The 13,750-nt window shown below is 40.2% G+C and overlaps 1 protein-coding gene across 6 annotated transcripts in view; it reads right to left on the bottom strand.

The window, feature by feature from the left end:
• The window catches only part of Pdfr (Pigment-dispersing factor receptor), a 50,888-nt gene extending 41,872 nt beyond the window's left edge, over positions 1 to 9,016 (bottom strand). For all 6 annotated transcript variants that reach the window (XR_013087286.1, XR_013087285.1, XR_013087287.1 and 3 more), the window contains exon 1: positions 8,878 to 9,016. The gene's annotated coding sequence lies outside the window, so the exon portion shown is untranslated. The remainder of the gene's footprint in view (positions 1 to 8,877) is intronic.
• Positions 9,017 to 13,750: the final 4,734 nt, after the last annotated feature.

The following is a 13,750-nucleotide window of genomic DNA, read 5'->3' as shown; positions in this document are numbered from 1 at the left end:
AGGTATTGTAGTAAATTACTTTGTTTTGCTTATTCATTGAATTCCTTTAAATTTTTTGTTCTTGAATTTAGTTATATTTTATTATTTAAATAGTTCAATTAAAAATTTTGATTTGTGGTGTCAAAGATGTAGTTTTTACTTTAAATAATCTTCAGAATTATTATTTTTCTTGTATTTATATTTTTCTGTGGAATTGCATATATTGTATTTGGAGTCTATATGTATATAAATTTATTTTTATGCGTATTTGACTGAACTATTTATGAGGTTGGTTCTTTAACATTTTCAAAAAAGGTTTCTGATTTTGTCCAAATATTATTTTTGTTTGTTTCCCATTATTTTTCATAATACGCGCGCGGATTTATTTGTAATTCTGTTACGTGTACAGGGTGTCCCAGAACATTTGCCACCTGGGCCTTCTCCCTTATGAAATTTGTTTGACAAAAGTGGAAGTAAAATATTCTTTTACGCACTAGGCAGCGGCTAATTTTGCCTATTGGGACCTAAAAGACTTATAGAAACTCCAAAAACAACCTGCCACGAACACTCCCCTTAAGAAAGACCCAAGAGTCAAAATCTCACCCTCATCAGCAAGTAGATATCCCATTTCCCTAACTGTTCCTCGGTTCTCACCCTTCTTCGCCGAATCACCGATGCAAATCCCTTCGTTAAACCGTCTTCTCGCGTCAAAGAAGCCAGCTGAGTCTACAACAAGAGCATCTACCGAGGAACCAGCGTTGCTGGGAACCTCGTTTATTCCACGACGATTCCTTAATGAGAACTCGCTAAACAGGAACCGAAGGGGGTGAAGGAGGGGGAGGAGCTTGAATTCGATTCTTGACTCACGATAGAGGGCAGAGGTTTAAACGAGCGGCCCCTGACCAGCTGCAGCCTGGCGGATATATGCGTCACGGTGGAACTTTTAACGAGACACCCTCGAAAGTACAAGTTTGCCCAACGCAGATTGTGATTGTTGGGGAAAAGTCTGCATACTCTTATCCGTGGAGATTACGGAGGTGTTTCAGAGGGAGAATGATCTCGAGTTAGAATTAGGGGGGCGGGACTTGTTTAAATTGAAAATAATAATTGTGGAAATTAAAAATACAGAATTTTGGAGAATTTGAACGATCGTTAAGGGTCACTTAACAGTACTCTACAATTTTTGAGGATTTATTGATACTAAATACTTGGTTCAAGTAGAGTTCTAATTTCATTTCACGAAGATAGCTTATTTTTTTGTTAATAACGATTATTTTTTTATTGTAATTATTGTTATTATTATTTATTCACGGATAAAGAGACATTAGTTTACAGCGAACAAATTATAAAGTTAACAAAGAGACAGTGTGAAAGAAGAGAAAAGAGAAGAGAAGCCAGTACATAAATAAATAAATAATAATAGAAGAAAATAATAGAATTAATGAACTAATCAAATTAAAATTAGAATTAAGAATTTTTACAGAAACTGCGCGAGATATTTCATAATTTCTTGCGAAACACCGAATGCACTACCACAAGAATTTCTTCATCCCCTAATGAAAGTAATAACAGCCCTGCGAGCTCCACCCTTGTGGAATAATAATCTTGCAGCAGAATTTACTTCCATGGAATTGCTATCCTTTTAAAAATAGTCCTTTAATTCCGTTTGATGGTACTCTTACCCCGGAGTTGCGAACTTTTTTATGCACCACTCTGAAATATCTCCTTCCAAAACAGAGACACTGCAAACTTCGCTTTGTTGGCTGACAATACTTCTGCACATTCCTCCCCACTCTCCTCTGTCTCAAAAAACATTTACATCTCTAAACTGTGATATTTCCCAAATAAACTCGCCCCTGGAAATATTATTTAAAATAAACAAACGCCTCTCCAAGCTCCCCCATTAATGTTAAAAAATCATCCCTCCGTAAAACCCACTTTTCAGAATTAAAATTCACTTCCTCCAAATGCAACACTTTTTAAAACCCAGCTCAATAATCCAGAAACCATTCCTCCAGTTTGCAACCCCTTTCCTCGCGAATTCTACAAACCCCAGGAGGTGTGACACAGATTCCTCTGCACAATTAAACGATGCCCCTTCATTCAGAATTTCAACGATTCAAGAGACCCTCGATTAAAGCACCAGAGCTCCCATTTTTTGAAAACAATTCCGACAACGCGACAATTAATGGAGGAGGCTGGGACACGTTGCACCCCTCCCCCCGTTTTTCGCCAACTACTCCCGACTGTAGAAACAGTGAACCTAAACATTTGCGTTAGCGAAAATTGCGATCCGCGGGATTGTATAAACAAACCGCGATTCAATTATGCGCCGGGGTAGTGACAACAATCGCGGAGCGTGGAAACGCGATCGCGATTCGCGATACGAGCCTGCACAGTGTCTGATTTCTCTGCAGAACGGCTGGAGGGGGTGCGCGAAACCCGAGGACACGATTCGGTTTGAATATTGCAAATAAATAGTGCACAACGCGCATAATAATGCGACCAGCACGCGGGAGTCTTCAGTTGCTCAATTATTTGGCGAATATAATTCGAATATCCAAGTATCCAAATACTAGTCGAATATTTAAGTATTCGAATATCCAAATATCCAAATACTATTCGAATATTTAAGTATTCGAATATCCAAGTATCCAAATACTATTCGAATATTTAAGTATTCGAATACTATTCGGATATTTAAGTATTCGAATACTTAAATATTCGAATAGTTCTCGAATACTTAAATATTCGAATATTAAATTATTCGAATACTTAAATATTCGAATATTAAATTATTCGGATACTTAAATATTCGAATATTAAATTATTCGAATATCCAAGTATCCAAATACTATACGAATATTCAACTATTCGAATATTTAACTATTCGAATACTATTCGGATACTTAAGTATTCGAATACTGAAATATTCGAATAGTTCTCGAATACTTAAATATTCGAATAGTTTTCGAATACTTAAATATTCGAATATTGAATTATTCGAATAGTTTTCGAATACTTAAATATTCGAATATTGAATTATTCGAATAGTCGCAGCCCTAGAGTGAATATCCAAATCGAGTTCAAGTCAGTTCATCTCTGATCGATACAGTAATTCGTATTTTGAGCCATATTCGCGATCAATTTTTAACATTTTGTATTTGATTTTTTCATTGAATTTTCACTACCGTGCCTCGTCTGTGCGAGGTAGCACTGCGTGTGGCAGGCTATATACAAGAGTCTAGCCCAATCGATGACCCAAACCTTGTGCACTCCTCTCGCGAGACGCGGACCAGCCTCCCAAAAAGCAATTCGCAGAGGGACGAAGTGTGGAGAATGAGGGAAAGGAGATAGACGAATTCCTATCTTCCATCTAAATTAAGCAATCGCTCCTTAATAGATGACATTCCGCGGGCGTTTATGGCCTCGTACGATGGTGGAATCAGAAATGGGATTGCAGGGCTGAATTCCCTGAGGCAGGAGAGGAAAAGAGTGGAAGAGAGGAGAAAGCGATTATGGATTTGATCAGCGGAGCAAACTGCCGCTAATTTCGAACAGTTTCGCTCAGGGATGGAACAATTATTGCCACCCACGCGTGTTTCGCGGGGTAGGCGAAGCTTGTAACTCAAATCGATGGGTGAATCCCTCGACGTGCCTAGTTCACATTTGAGAGTAGCACGCGTGGAGCAATAGGATGGCCCTTATTTTCAACCTGCGATTTCTTTTGCTCTCACCCCCCTACTGTGGTTCCACTTTATAAAAAACAGTCCCTGAAAAAGATTATTGCAATCGGACAACAGAATTCACCAATGATTTGAATTTGAAGAATTTCTCAAAAATGGTAAGCCCTATCGAAATTCTCTTCAAATAATATCGAAAGAGCATTCAATTTTCTACAATTACTGTACATATAAGTTTTTCGTACTTCCAACCGTTTTTTAGATAACAGCGTTTGAATGTACGGCGTGACGTATTGTCTATACGCGCGTAGTGCGGACAACTCTATATTCAAACGCTATTATCTAAATAATGGTTGGAAGCACGAAAAACTTATGTATACAGTAATTGTAGAAAATTGAATGCTCTTTCGATATTATTTGAAGAAAATTTCGATAGGACTTACCATTTTTTAGCAATATCGCGGAGAAGGCACGCCGAGGCTTCGGATTTTTCCCTCGGACGAGAGCACACAAGCTGGGCAACTAGGAAGCAATTAATTCGAGTGAAATTATAAATCTCGGTCATTCAGTTGGGGGAGGGGGTTGGGTGGGGGAAGAAACTCCGCGGGGATCGTCAATAACTCGCGCTTCGAGTCAAAGGGGCTGGTGAAAACGGCCTTAAGCATGCCCTACAAACGATCACAATGGGTCTGAGAATTATTAATTGTGAGCAGGCTGGGTGGCTTCTCGAAGGGGGTGTTTGTCGGTGGCCCTTTCATTGGCGGAAGGGTGCAGGGCGAGGGGATGTTTCGAGAGCGAAGGAACTTTGTGACAAGGGACAAAGTAGGAATCGCGGAGAAACTGGGACGTTCGTTGGCAGTGATGGGCGATGGGGGAAGCTTCTGGGGAGGATAACTTGTTATATGTCACTGGCTACTAGGTGGTACTAGGGAATTCTAGTAGGAAAGGCCATGCATTAGAGAATGTTAGTGGATATTAACGAGAGACACCACGGTAATGGCCCGAAAAGTAAAGGTATCTTTGGAAATTTATTCAAAGCAAACTAAGCGATGAAACCTTTTTAAACTTTCAGAACTTTTTGTTGCATATTTAAGTTGCACGAATATATTTTTTTTACATTTATTTAAAGCAGATTTACAGGCTGTACAGGACCAGTAACTTTTCGCTGCAAAAAATCTGGTCGACTGTTTTCCGACGAAAAGTTTTTTGGAAAAAGTTTTTTGGATCGGTCGTTTCCTTCTATTCCCTTTTCAGCGATGGAGACTTTGTGGGCTTATTTTTTATATAAAGATCTACTGAATGACGATTGAAACTATACATTGAAAAAACATTCTTCCGTCGTTCGGTAGATTTTTATATAAAAAATAAGCCCACAAAATTTCAGAAAGATTGGTGCAGCAGTTTTTGAGATATCTTGCTCAACGTTTTCAAAAAAGCTTCTTGGACGTGGTTGTACTTTTAATATAAACGTAAATATTTTTCTACAAAAAGTACCAAATGTTCTTTAAATGTTGCTCTTTTAAGTGCAAAAAGTTGTGTAAAAATATATGCTTCCGCTTTTTAAAAAAAAAATCGCCTCCTTTCGGCCTCCTGAGTAGGATACTATTTGATATTAGAAGACACTAATAAAGAAGGGTAAATATTAAATAATGTTAGAGTGGATACTATCAGGTACCAGTACAGTTATCCCTACTAACAACCACCCCCATTAATAAAATGCCAATTTCATCACAAATTCTCAAGTTTCCAACCCAAGAAAAAAAAAAAAGAACAGAGATAAGACACAACTCTGACTCGCAAAGAGTCCACCGCAACGAGACAAGCGAGCCACCCGTTACGTACCGTCTTCCCTAAAATCGGCCGGCTAATTAGCGCACTATCGCGGGTCCATTGTTAACGAAAGCCTGTGTTACGAATGCACGCTCGCCTCGTGGAACCTTGACCCGGATGAACCGAAACCTCGACGATCGAAACCCGCTCAGATTCGAGACCCCTCTCGCGATCATCCCCGCCACCCCCAGGAAGATCCAGCGAACGGGGGGCGCTGGGCGCGCGATTAAATTAATTGCAGACCGCACCGTGTAATTAGCGGCGACCGTCATCGTTTAAATCGAGAAACTTCCCCCCATTTCCCGCCGAAACATCGCGACATTATGCTTCGACGGGAACTTTGGGATTTCGGTGGGGTGGGTAGAATTTTGAAAGTGTGATTATTAATGTAGCAGAGTTTGAAGTAAAATTAATTGGGAAATGGAGTAGCTGCTTCTGGGTTTGCGATCCTTTGGTGTGGAGGTCGAAGTGGGCGGGGCTAAGAGGCTGGAGGCGGAGCTGCGCGAGGTGGAGGGGATAGATTAGTGACAAGTAACGGGGCTAGCTTTCGCAGTGACTTTGAACCGGCCGGTCACTCTTTTTTCAAGAGGATAGAGTGTGCTGGAGATTTTATACTGTTCACTGGGTAGTTGTGACTTCTTTTTTGGGGTGGGGGCAATTGCAAGTGGATTTTAATGTAGGGTAAACTGCACTACTGCTGGCACTGCGCTAGTCATTGGCAATCCTGATCAGAAATCTAAATATTAAGAAGTACAAGCTTAGAAAGTACTTTTTTTTACAATTTCTTACTTTCCTTTCACTATAACTCTGCAAAGCCCAGTAGTTGAACCACACATTTTACATCTGGCAACACCACAAAGTGGGACAAAGGGCTGAGTTTTAGGCGCTTTTATTTTGTCGCTTTATAACTAAGTAATGGATTGAAATACAGATTTACTAAGTGTTGTAGGTATTTAATAGTGAACGAAATAGTCTGTTTAAGCACTGTAAACTTCGTTTTTTAACTACATATGTTTTTCTATATGACCTCAAATTTTAGGGTGCCAATGATTGTACTTTTATGCCCATTTTTGTTTTCCATTGAATGTTTTTAAAATAAAAGACTTAATAGGTGATCAAGATGTTTTATTTTACTGAGAAATTCCCCCATAATCATTGACAGTAACTGAAAATTAAGCCCATATAAAACCTTCACAAAAAAATATAGACATTCCAATTGGGATTTCCGCTTAGGGTGCCAATCATTGTACATTTATTGTACTAATTGTTGTTCTGTTGTAATAGAAAAATATAGGGTGAAATAAATAATAAATTTTAAATAAATCTTATGTGCTGGGAAATAGTTTCTGGTCCCTTTTCTGCACGAAACTCAGAGTATTAAATACTTCAAATTATAATTTCGATTGCATTTTCTCATACTAAACCACCCAGAAAAGAAGCTTATTTGCAGTGTGCAATTGAAATACTTAATAACACCATTAATTTCCCACTTCTGGCAATCAGAAACTTTACCCCCTCCTGCTCTCCAAGAAAACATCCCTCCGATCCAAATTCCCAAACAGTAAGCCCAATTTTGACAGGAATTTTTCTGGAAAATTCACCCAAAATTTCCACCCCCGATTCGTGGTGGACTTATAAATGAGAAGGAATGGGACATCGTGGAGGTAATACGTAGTGAGAAGTCGACCCGATGCGTCTTCGTCGATTTAATATTCGAAGCGTGCCCTAGGGCAGCTTCGTTTCATTCAAACGCATCACGTACCGCCGTTTCGCCCTCGAGTGAAGAGCGGAACGCCTAAGTGACCCTGCTCGCGCGGGTCGTCGAGCAAAAACTGGCACGATCCAACGATATTCGCGAGCGAATCGACGACGCGGTTTTAAGGGGGCCGGAGTCCTTTTAACCGAACGAGCGACGTCTGGTTTCTAGCTGACGAAGTAGCGCGGGTAAATAATTGAGCCGACTCCGGCGAGTGGAACGAGTCAGGCATTGGTCGGACTCGTTCGAGTGATTCATAGAAAATGGAAATCCTTTCGCTGATTACAAACCTATATCAACGATTGGAATTTAATTTTCTGAGGAACTGCTGACTGCAGAGATTTCGTGCGAGAGGATTTTCTGTTCGGGTGAAGTTTACTTGACTTTTTGGGTTAAGGGGAAGTCGAGAATATTGCAGACTCAATGTCTGCGGCTGATTTTTCAAATGAAAATTGATTAATGGAATTTTTGATTGGTTGGCTGCATTCAGTAGGGAATGTACTTAGAAGTTAGTCATCAAGGAGTTCAGGTAAATAATTGAAGCGCGTTCGACGAGTAGACTAACAAGAAGAAATCACTGAGAGTGCTTCAGTGATTAGAAACCCCTGGACTAATTAAAATTTAATTTCCTCGGGAAGCTTTGACCAGAGTTCACTGGCTGAATTGAGAACTTTGGTTTTAGAAAGAAAATCCTGTTGAAATTTCAAGTTTCTGGAATTAATTTGAAATTAAAATTCGTCAAGGATATTATACAGGGTGACTCACCTTACTCTACCACTTTGAAATAGTTGTAAACTGTTTCTTGTGTGAAAAATAATTAGTTTTTCGTTATTTTGCTTTTTTATCGAGATAGGAAAGTACTCTCGAGGTTTTTAAATTTGTAATGCGATTCGAAAGATTATTGCACGCTGAGTAAAAAAATTCTGAGTGAAAAGTCGGTGCAACACTCGACTGCTTGAATTTTGTTAGAATTCTTGCCAGTAATGAAGGAGTTCAGATAAATAATTCACGCGCCTCGAATTGACCGCGTTAAGTGGATCAAGCCGGGCACTGGTCAGACTTCGTCATGAACGGACAGAAGTCAAATCAAAGCCCGGGGAATTTGAAATCGCCCAGTTTCGCGACTGGCGATTTCTTCAAAATAGTCGTCGCAATTTTTTTACGCTCAGACGCAGAAAAAGGGAGCACAAAATCTACTTCAGTGTTACTGAACTTATACTAACCCGCGCAAATTTTCATTCAATTATCACACTTTCATTCATAATAAAAAAAAAAGAGATTTGAAAGTTCTGAGCTACTTGTCGCTAAAATTTCATCTCTTTTACAGTTTAACTCCTCCTTTATGAATGGAAAAGTAGTCTGAATAACCAATTTCGCTGATAAGTGAAATAAGTCGACCACTAGTCAGACCTGTCTTGAAGAACAAATCACCACAAACCTTCCCCCAAAATTGAAAAAAGAAAGCAACCCCCAAAACTTCACGATCCCACCGCACAAACAATATACGTAGATACCGAAACGAAGGCACAGGTTTAATCTACAAAAACCACCCCCTACCTCCCGAAAGAAACTTGCAAAAATGGAATTTCGAGGCGACAAGAAAATAGTAAAAGAAGATTAAAATCTCACCGATCTTCATAGACAGTAACGATCGATTTCACAGTCCCTGCAGTTTTCGGGGGGTAGTTTTCGAACTCCTTTTGAAGGGGGTTAGATGCTCGATCACCCCCTGACACAGGAACGACGCGAACGTGACGGAGTACGCGCGGCAACTGTTCCAAAATCGGTTTGGAACGCGTCTAGTCGCGCAACCAGTACCCCCACGCCACCGCCTCCTCGATTTCAAAGGGTTGTTCGCACCATCGTCGATCCTCGTTGGCGCGGACCAGTTAGCGGAGGGATGGTACCCGGGAGACGAGACAATGGGTCCTTTATTGTTCGTTTAGTATCGACATGGAGAGCGACTGCGTCAAGCATAAGGGTCCGCGCTGAATCATCCCCAATGAATGGCTTATATCTGAACCTGAAACGTTGGGTTTCTAACCGCGAGGGTGGAGGAGACGTCGAGGGTAAATTTGTTGTTTTTTTTCCGCGGCGTTGAATCGCTTCCGTCGATTGGCAGTGGGGGGATGATTTTGGGGGTATTAGGAAGCCCAAGGTGTTTGAGAGTTTAAGGGGTGGTTTCGGTTTACAAATCAATTTTTTTTAATTCATTTTTCGAATTTTCAACCTTTCAAGAATACGTGTTTAAAAGGATTCTTTTGAAATTCGTAAAATTCACGAAGTTAGAGGCATTTTAGTTGCGGCAAATGCGTGGGTAATAGAGCTGTTTGAGTAGCTCGAAATTCGGTTCGAGCCGGGACTCGGTTTCCGATCCGATCTGAGCGCTCGAGAGAACCGAGCGGCTTTCGTTCAGATCGATATTATTGAACAGTTTGCTATACCGAGTATGATAAATGTTTCGGATATTTTATCGTATGTTTTTCTAATGGAAAACCCGGCGCTCACGTAAAATTTTAAACGCGATTTATAGTTTAAGACATCCTTAATTCGATGCAGAAATTCCCATTAAATTATATACAGTAGTTTTCCTTTAATTAATTCCTAAAGATCGCCTATTTTTAGGGGCTGTTTTTTAAAGTTTAGAAAATACTATTTCCTTCTCAGATCGAACTATTTTTAATCACCTGACAAAGTGATATAAAATGTTGTTTACTACTGAAAAAAGATTCCCTACCTTCTACCCCTCGCCCTTTCAAAAAACGTCCCCAAGAAAAATAGCTCCCAGCGATTCAAACTCTCACGGTCCACAAAAATGCAGCCCTCTGAAACCTTTCCAGCTCGACCGCCCACCACCAACCTACAATCTCCCGCCCCTGATGCCCTCAACTTCGCTCTTTCCCCAAGAAAAGAGGGGCAAAAAAGGAGTCGCAATCGCCGGCCCCTCGCCCGCAGTTACGTAAACACGGCGGAAGAAAAGAGCCCGTCCACGGGGGGTGCTTATCAATTAAACGCCGGCCGGGGATTACGAAACGGGGGCTCGGTTAATTAATTCAAATAATAGGACACTCCTGGATGAGTCGATCAAGCGGAATCCCATTAGTTCAATGTACATCGGGCTCGTTAAAACGGACGTTTACGTAAGTCGTGCGCGGATCAGGATCACGAGGCCGTACAGGACACGTGACCCCTCCACGTGACCAACGTACCCCCCCAACGCTCCCCGGTCCAGGTCGGGTCATTCTTCCCCTCCCATGGGAGACCAGCTTCCTTACGCGTGACTCAGCCCCTGAGGAGCCTCAGCAACCCGTGCAGTCAACGCTGTTAGAGGACTCCAGGTGCTCGATAGGGTGGCGCTTATTTACACGTGTCAAAATTTCAACGTACCCCTTTTCTTAAGTGCCATATTGACGTTGTAAAAAAATCAATTAAAACAAATTGTAAAAATTCTTTTTAATTTTTTTTTTGTATAACACGAGAGTAGCTTAATAAATACCGAAAAGATTTGTTTTTTTATATGTTGAATTTACTGAGAAAAAATCTGTACAAATAGCTTAATTTGCCGATCAAAGTAGAATGACCATTTACATTATTTTACAAGAATATCGTTTTGTTTTTCGGATCCACTGATTTTAAAAGAGATATCATGCTGAGCATTTTCTGCAGTGGTATAAGCAACCTCGAAATTATTGTTAATATACTTTGCCGTGCACTTTGCGGATTAACGAATCAAGTGTGATAAGTATTTTGTTTTATTTTATTTTTTTTAATAAATCCCCTGAAGAAATTCCTGAAAGCAAATACTCTGGAAGCAATCATCGAACCCCAGAAAGAAGTTTAAATTGAATGCCTGAAGGGGGGGAAGTTTCTTCTTGATCACCAAGAAGGAAATGAGGAACCGTCAATCTTTCCCGAGGTTTCACTAAAGAAACAGTGAAAATTGAATTCACAGGCTGAAACATGCCCCAAATCCACTGGCCCTTATTTTCAACCTGCGATTTCGTTTGCTCTCACCCCCTAATATGGCTCTATTTCATAAAAAAACAAATAGTCCCTGAAAAAGATGCCAACCAGGCCTTAAAGTTTAGAATTCATCCATGGTTTGAGTTCGAAGAATTCATTGCGTGTGAAATATTTTCTTCTCAAATGGATTTGATAGAATTTCGAAAATTATTTTCAGAGAAATGTTAGCTGGCCTTTCGAAGGCAGTGAATAATTTTTTAATCAAGAATTCCAATCATACCTTAAAGCGGGGGCCACGATTGCAGGTCCTCAGGATCTCAGGTTGCAAAATTTGAATCCAAATTATATCCACCCCCAGTTGTAATCTGAAATAAAAAAAACAGGTTGATTGAAAATTTTGTTGGCAAGCAAACGAAAGGCACTGTACTAATTGAAATTGTGCTGCGATATTTCACGAATCGAATATTGGGTTTTAAATTAAAATCGTAACTTTGCCGCTGTTTAATAATTCTTTTATTCGAATTATTTGAACCGTCTGGCTTCTGTTTAACGATTCGAGCATGAAGCACTGAAATCAGTCGTGTTTCCGCTTCATTAAAACAATATTTCCAACAAAAAGGGAGGGGAAGAGAAGGCTCGAGAATTTGATACGAATGAAGGCTAACAACGCCGCCAGTCCCTTTTTCCATCGACCGTTTTATTTGTTGCAATAAAAAGGGACAGAATATTGGAGATATGATTGCTCTCATTCAGCTTACTCGTGGAGCAATTTCTCCTCGCACGAAGTTACAACGAAATACGTATGTATATATTATACAATCGGGAAATGACGTTCGCGATGCTTTTCATACACCATCCCTCAAATTTTGGCACCCCTATCGCTGCAGGTCATATTTCGGAACTCGATTTTCCCATGAAATATTGAGAAGATCGAGCTCTGCTTCTCAGGAAACATTTTACACGATTTGCACTAATTATGTGCAAAATTTGTGCCAAATTGGTGAAACCACCCTTGAGTATTCTCGTTTTTGGTGTAAATTGAGCAGTTTTTAAAACGAGGAGGTAAAAAATGGGGATATTGAAGGATAGGAAAGTTAGAAAATTGTGTGTTAAAGAAGAAACGTGTCTCGGGTATGCGTCGAAGTGAAATAAAAATGTAAAGGGCTTGGATGAAATAATTAATATTTTATGCCAGTGAAGGGGAGATTTGGGTTTTCGTTGGATATGAGATCCCTAAGTTTTGAACAGGAGTGTAGACGTGATTGGGACAGCCATGAAACTCGTGTTGGGATAAAAAATGCAGGACACGCTCGTGGGATTGTTATCGACAATTCTATCAATTGTCCCCGATGGTTTGAAACGCGAACGGGTTCGACCGAAATGGGGGAGACGTCTCGTGTGAAATAATACGTAGGGTGCAGACGCGTTCAGTTGGAGACGAAGACTGCGGGGTGAGGAGCGATGAGGAACGAAACCTTTCAGGGGTGAAGGTGGTGAATTTGGGGATGAAATTTTTTGGGAAGAGGCTCGGGGCGAAGAAGAATTCTTGGGGATGGGAGTTGAATTTGAAGAAATTTGTAGGGGATGGGGATTGAATTTGAAGGTATTTCTTGAGGGTGGAAGCTCAATTTGAAGATTTGGGGATAAATTTTTTTGGAAACGGGTTCGAAGAAGAAACTTCTTGGAAAGGGGAGTTGAATTTGTAGAAGAAATTTCTTGAGGGATGGGGGTTGAAATTGAAGAATTTTTGGGGGGGAAACGGGGGTTGAATTTGAAGAAGAAATTCTTGGGGGATGGGGGTTGAATTTGAAGAAATTTTTTGAGGATGGAAGGTCAATTTAACGAAGAATTTTTTTGAGGGTGGAAGCTCAATTTGAAAATTTGAGGATCAAATTTTTTGGAAAGATCTGGGTTAGGTTTTTTTAGGGGACGAGGGTTGAATTTGAAGAAGAGATGTCTTAGATTGTGGGAGGTTCAGTTGAAACATAAAATATCTATGGAGGAGGGGCACAATTTGAATACCAGATTCGAAAAAGAGCCCTTCTAATGTGGTCAGAGTCCTCGATTCAGTGAAGTCTCTAAGGGAGGTAAAAATTTTAAAACAAGTCAAAAGTAAAGAGTTAACTGATATCTCAATTTTTAAAGCGAGGACTATAAATTTAATGGACGGCCAAGCAGTTGGATAACTGGGTCGAGGGCTATCGCTCACTACCCCCGCCGGTTATTCACAGATTCGTAGTTTATTAATTTGCGACGGCTTACGGAAGATAATTAAAAGTTCGGTGGCTCCTCGGTACAGTTTGTGAAACGACAACGACCAAAGCCTGGAGAATGATTGTCCGATCGCAAATATTTGACTCGGGCAACTTTGAGAAATCCAGGTAGCACTTTGCCATTTTATACTGTACTTTATAAAAGTGAAACTCCCATAAAACTCGGGAGACGATCCTTACATCGCGAATAGTAATAAAATTCGGACTAATTCGATAGAATGCTGTTAAACTTAAAATATTACTACAGAACGAATAAAAGCGCAGGC

The sequence above is a fragment of the Andrena cerasifolii genome, chromosome 15 (assembly GCF_050908995.1).
Source record: "Andrena cerasifolii isolate SP2316 chromosome 15, iyAndCera1_principal, whole genome shotgun sequence".
Lineage (NCBI taxonomy): Eukaryota > Metazoa > Arthropoda > Insecta > Hymenoptera > Andrenidae > Andrena > Andrena cerasifolii.
The sequence above is the reverse complement of the archived record's forward strand: the minus strand, read 5'-3'. Positions and strand labels throughout refer to the sequence as shown.